Source organism: Gavialis gangeticus, unplaced genomic scaffold (assembly GCF_001723915.1).
Source record: "Gavialis gangeticus isolate Ggan-Ray unplaced genomic scaffold, GavGan_comp1, whole genome shotgun sequence".
NCBI classification, from domain to species: domain Eukaryota; kingdom Metazoa; phylum Chordata; order Crocodylia; family Gavialidae; genus Gavialis; species Gavialis gangeticus.
In genome coordinates, this window is record NW_017729015.1 from 3180907 (window position 1) to 3187468 (window position 6562).

Genomic DNA, 6562 nt, shown 5'->3' on the forward strand with positions numbered 1-6562 from the left:
AAAAAAAAAAAAAAAAGAGTCACTGGGTAAAATCACAGGCAAGAGTTAGAATTACCTTTTGTCACCTGTCCACCTTTTTCATGCCTCTGCTGGACCTGATCTGTACATTGTAGCTAGTTCCTGTAGCTACAGCTCAGCTGGGGTTACCTAGATTGCCTATCAAAGACCCTTGCCCTGCACTTGAGCTAGACTGCAATACTGCTTTTTGTACCCCTTCTTGAAGTTTCATACTTAGGCTACTGCTTAAGAAGATTCACTGAAGATATATATGGAGGCAGTAAACAGCATCTACAGTACACCTCAGTTGGGTGAAGGAGCTTAGTAAAGAGTTTGCTGCATCACACCGTACTGTCTGTCTCTGAGTCCAGGTTGTGGAAACTATCCAAATATTTGTTGCTAGAATCTGCAGTGGAAGTGCCAAAAGAACAAGTCATTTCATGCAATGCATCTGTAGCATCAAAACACAAGTCAGCCATCCATACAGTGAAAACCTAAAGGGCCTGAAAGCCAAGGCTCCAATTTCCTTCCTTGGAGAAACCTAACTAACTATCTATCTAGCTTCTGTTCTTCTCAAGTATCATAGGTCGTGTGTAGATGAAATGAGAGGCGTGTGTGCATGGCACTTTAAAGAGGACTAAATGCTTTTGGACCACGTAATGGTGTCGGTGTTTGCACGCCTCAGCAGCACATTGTGCATTAATTTCAGCCACTGTAGGAAAATCAGCAGTGTAATGCACCTTAAATAACTTGGGGCACAGCAAACTAAAACTCCTTCAAGGAGTTTTAGTTAGCTGCCCCTACACCACGGAGCGAAGCACCAGGCTCCGTGCAGCTCCACAGCTCTGCAAAAAGCCCTGCAGGCAGCCTGGCAGCAGCCCGGGAAAAGAGCTGCACCCCAAAAAAGCAATGAACCTGATCTTTTTTTTTTCCCATTTCCCCTGGAGCCTGCTTGCCTGCACTGCACGAGGGCCCAATGTTTCCCTCTGTGGCTGCGGTGCCCCCAGGATCGCCCGAGCCAGGTGCCTGTAGGCGGGTGCCACCTGTGGGGGCGCCACCATTGCCACAGAGGGAAGCACCAGCCCCCCCACCCAGGGACCACTCCACCCACCAGCAGCTCGCCCTCCCCACCCCGCCAGAAAGGAAGGCAAGTCAGCAAGGTGTGTGCATCACACAGGAGTTTAATCAGCCCTAAATCGAAGCAGCTTTTTTTTAAATCCACCGCTTCAATTTAGTGCCCCCATTTCATTTACACATGCCCAGAGCATCCAAGGGCCTCAATTTAATGATATATTCTCACATGTCACCTGTGAGGGGGAACAGTGCTGTTACCTCCGTTTGACACCCAGGGAGCTGGGGCATAGAGGGGTAAATAACCAAGATCATGCGGGGGAATCACTACCTTGAGCCTTTTTGGAAAGGGTGGCTGTAACAGGACCAAGCCCCAGGGGTGGGGATCATGACTTCCTGGTGGCCCGGTGGCTCCTGCTCTGCTTTGGCCCCAAGGTCCCTCCCTTTACTCCCATACCTCAATGTTCTTAAGTTTAGAAAGCAGGGCTGCCCTGGGACCCTAGAGTGAGCCCTAATCTCTCTTCTTGTCAGCATATCCCTCTCACTAAGTTGGCCCTCCTGGCCCGTATGTGCTGCTTGGGTACCTGTTACCTTATGGGCTAGATTTCTGGTCTCCAAAACTCCTCTGTAGCCATGCCCAGGTGTCACCAATCAGTTCAGTGGGCCTTTGGCCCTGGTCTCATTTTCTGCTTTCTCAGGCTCTTAAGTTACTTATCAGTCTTCGCTCTTCTTGGGCTGCAAGCATCTAGCCCTAACTCCACCTCTCCCAGGCACTGGGCCCTTGACCTTGTCTCGGTCTCTCTTCCTCTACTGCTAGGCCCCTGGCCCTGATTCTCACCATCTGGGCTACACTGCAACTTGCACCTTGTCCTAGAAGCCTCAAGCCTCTCTGGCACTCTGGGACCTCCTAGTCCAGAGATCCACTGGTTTTAACTATAACAAAAGAGTAAGCCCTCTGGCCAGAACATAAATTCCTTGCTAGGTCTAAACCCAAGCCTCAGCCTCTCTGCTGACTCATAAACTTCCCCCTGCCCAAAGCCCTATTCCACTGCAGGTCAGTAGCATGTGAACGACATAGCCAGAGAAGCTCAAAGACTGCTCAGAAACTCCTCTGCTCTGGAGCTCTTTCCTTAGCCATTTTCAGGGTCAGACTCCTGGCCTGGGTCAGGCCCTGGGTTTATATGCTTCCCCAAACCCTGCCTCTTTTGGTCAGGTGCTTCCCACAGCCACCTGCAGGGGTTTCTCATTACGGCCTGACAGCTGTTTTCCTCAGCAGCTTACAACTGCTATTCTGGTAGCGCCCTTGTAGCCTGAACTAGGCTCTGTCCTATTGCAGAGCAGGTGGCTCTGCAACAAGCACTCATAGCCTTTGGCTTTTAGTGGTCTGTTCCCTTGAAGCCAATCAGGTTATTCTGTGCAGTGTTCTCTTGATTGGCTGCCGGTGTTCCTCTTCTCCTTAATGTGCCCGGGCAGAAGCTTTTCTTTGCTGTCTATCCTCTTGCAACTAGCTGCTATTCAGCTGCCTGGGCTCCCTCTGCCACATTCTTTCCTCTTAAAGTAACAGGAACTCTAGTCTCCCTGTTAGAGTGGCATACAAATTTGGAAGGAAGGAAGAAAAGAAAGAAAGAACTGTTTTTTCCCCATATATTAACAGCCTTGTTATTGCTACTCCCGCCCTTGGCCAAAGTAATAAACCACCAGATGCTGGATTGTCAAACATTCTACTTTCACCCCTTTCTTGTATCCCTGAGGCCGCAGCAGCTTCTTTTGGAGACAATGAAGTGAGGATTGTTCAGCAGGTTGAAGTGCTACTTCTGCTCAGGTGAATCTGCTCATCAGTAATCTTGCAAATGCCAGCATTGATGGGTCAACGCTAATGAAACCATGATGGATCTACTGATGTAGGATAACCTCCCTATTGGCAGCCAGGTTATTAAGAATCGGAGATCATTGCCATCTAGCTGCTGCTCCACACTCAATGGGTCTCGTTTTGACCCATTGCAGGCATCACAAATCCCACTGCAGCTTTCATTGACTAGTCTTCTTTTGCAGTCTAAGAAGGGCCAAGAGCTGAATGAACCATCTGGAAACTGAATTCCCCTGTCACCTATTCAGAGGTTGCCTTTACAGATTAGGGCAAGGACTATGTGGGAAGAGATTGCATAAGCACTGGTCCTTCTATTTCTAGTGCTGCCACTTAGAGAATTTTCATTGGCAATGAACCCATTTAAAGATATAACATACATAAATAATTATACAAACCCCAGTTACTCTGATATTTCAATAAAAATACATCTGTGCACAAGATGACAGCAACAACCCTGTCCTCCTTATAAGCCCGTTCCCATATTTGACATTGGTGTTACTCTAAGGGTATTTTTACACACCCTCTGGGACTGAAGTGGGTGGGTCACTTTAATTAGCAGTTCTAATTAAAGCACCCAGAGCCTCTCATGTATCAGCATCCCTTCACTTTAAAATGGCAGCAGGGGTGCTTTATCTAAAGCTCATTGAATGAGTTTTAGTTAAAGCACCCCCACCACCATTTTGAAGTATAGGAACACTGATACATGAGACACAGTCTGGCTGGAGTGGAGTGATTACCAGGCTTCAGCGGATTCAATTAATTGAGTCTGCTTCAATGCACTGTAATTACAGTGCATCAGAGCAGACTCTCAGCTTGTACGTAGACTCACTAACTGTTTAACTAATGGACTGGTGAGTTTGGTGGGGTAAGCTCTCTGTCAAATGCTACCTCTCTATCAAAAGTTTTTGCTGAGGTATGAAATGATGAGACCAGGACAACTGACTTTCACCCATGCCAAACTCCTGGTCAGTGGCCACATCTATACAGAGTGCTGACTGAGCAGTCATTACTCAGTACATTACAAGTACTAGATGACTTCACAGTAACCCATTACTGCACAGTAGCACCGATGGATGGCTTTTTTTACGACTGACTGCGCAGCAACCAGAGAATACTGAGCAGTAGCATCGCATCATGGTTTCTGCTATGTGACACTACTGCACAGTAGTCTCTGGCTACCGCACAGTCAGCATGTCATGTAGACACAGCCAGTGAGTACTTGGGGGTTACATGTACTGGGTATGGGGAGAAACAGGCCAGATCTTGATACCGACTATTCTAGTGTGAATTGGGAGGAAAACACATTGTTTCCAGCGGGTTCAGCTTTGGGTAACCGAGTTCAGGATCTGGCCGTAAGAATGCGTGACATCTGGTATTACAGATTGTGCTTGAGGCTGTGGTTTGGAGCAACTGACTCAGATGGCAACCGGCTGGCAGCCCATCAAGGAGGTTTTCTTTTGTCTTGTTTGTGGGAAGTGTAAATGTACAGAATGGAAACACTGAAGGTTTTCCTCTCCCACTTATTAGCTATCTCACTTCTATATATAGCTCCTGTTCAATTTACATCTAGTGAGCAAATGGAGTGGCATGTGGGTTATCACTCCTGTCACGTTCACCTCTGATGATTACATGTTGAAATGCATTTTGTTTGCGTGCTTTATTACAGTCATGTAAGTCAAGCGTGAGGAAGGGCAGGAATGCCACACAGTTGAAACGCACAAAATCTGAAGTGTCCACTATCCAGTAAGGAGATACCTTGACTCATGTCAACAGTCCCGGCTATGTCAAGCAGCTACATGAATCCTAAATCACTCTTAGAACAGCAAAGCAGAACTCCAAACAAGGCATCGTGAGAAAGCACATACATACTGAGGGCTGATGTCCAACTGGTTCTGTAGGCGCTTAGGGCCAGATTCTACTCCATCTATTAGGCATGTACGTGGAATCACCTAAGTGCGACTCTATTCCACCCTGTTCAGGTCGCTGAAAATCTATTACTGCCTGTTTTTGTAATAAAGTACCATCTGACCCTTAAGCATAAGTCTCAAAAACGCAGTGAGAAGGAGAAGAACACACCTACCTACCTTTAGTATTAACAGTTTTTCAAGGACTTAAGCAGGATGGAATAGAATCACACTTAACTGCCTAAGGGCGCTTGTACATGTGACGAGGATTTAATTCCCAAGGTTTTATTCAATTCCTCCTAAACTGAAATGGTGGGGCATAAAATAAAACCCTGAGGACTAAACCATTTAAATTATTTTCATCATGTTACAGTGGGGGGCCTGATCCTTTTTTTTTTTTGTCAGAGTCGGAGTCTGCTGATCGCTGGGGAGTGGGCTGTCAGTGGGCTGAGATGCCCCTGAGCTGTGGGGGACCTGAGTCCTTCCCTCCATGGTGGTGGCACCCCCTGGGGCTGTGTGGGTGGGCATCTAGTGGACTGGGTGTTGCCCCAGCTTGGAGGTAGCACTCAGCGTCCCTGAGCCTGCCGGGGGAGCAGCGCCAGGCGGGCTTCCAGTGGACACGATCAGGGATCAGTTGGATTGGACCGAGTGTTGCCTCAGAGTTGGGGCAGCACCCGGCCCACTAGCAGCCCACTTGGGCAGCCCCAGGGGATGCCATCACCACAGAGGGAAGGCCCAAGGCCCCCCAAAGCTCAGGGGCTGCTCAGCCTGCCAGCAGCTTGCCCCACACCAGCCATGGGTGGGGGTGGGGAGGCTCTATAACAACAAGGATTGGGCCCATCGCCACTTCTGCTTGAAAGCAGGGTCCTACAGCTGGCAGGACACCTGGGGCCAGAGCCTACCCTAGGGGTGTGTGGGGCCCAGAGCATATACATATTAGCCTGTGCAGGGAGGGGGGGGAGGAGCGGAGAAAGGCAAGCGGGCCCGCACTGAGCAGGGCGAGGTGGTGAGCAGCTGGAGCTGGAAGCCAGCGGCATGTGGCATGTGGAGCGTGGTGCACTCGGCATGGGGCGTGGAGCCCCCCAAAGTACGGGGTCTGGGGCGGTTGTCCCAGTTCGCTCCCTGCCCAAGGGATAGCTCTGCCTGGGGCCACCTGGGATAGGGATGGCTTGTTCCTGGGGCAGCACAGAAAGATGGCAGAAGGTGGTGGGCATGGTGCATGGGGAGCTGGAAGCCCAGACCAGCTCAGGGAAGCATTGTGTTAGGTGCCTCCAAGGTAGGGCAGCACCCATCCGGCTTGGGCTTCTAGCACCCCGTGCACCATCCCTGCCACCAGAAAACCCAGCTTCCCTCCTGCTGCCTTCATGGGCTGCCCCAGTGGCAACCCAGCCTGTTCCTGGGCAGCCCCAGCTGTCCTGCCAGCTGCAGAAGTGGTGAGGGGCCCATCTTTTTTTCTGAGGAGCCTGCCCGCAGCTAAGTGGTGAGCTGACTGCTGCATCATTGCAATTTGCAACACTGCAAACTAAAAACTACATCCAGATGTACTTTAGTTTGCCATGATGCAAAGTTATTTAAAACCCACAGAAGTCTTGCACGTGTACACTGTGGTGTCATTAAGCCACACAAAGTGACATTTTCATCGTGCGTGCATGTTAATGGCATCATGTGTTAACCTATGTGCCTAATAGGTGGGATAGAATCTGGCCCCTAAGAGTTGGGCATC

General features: G+C 49.5%; 1 long non-coding RNA gene across 1 annotated transcript in view; it reads left to right on the forward strand.

Annotated features, from left to right (window-relative positions):
• Positions 1–4977, forward strand: part of LOC109293971 — an 18985-nt gene extending 14008 nt beyond the window's left edge. Inside the window, exon 3 of the long non-coding RNA XR_002096436.1 lies at positions 4602–4977. This is a non-coding gene — a long non-coding RNA (uncharacterized LOC109293971). The remainder of the gene's footprint in view (positions 1–4601) is intronic.
• Positions 4978–6562: the final 1585 nt, after the last annotated feature.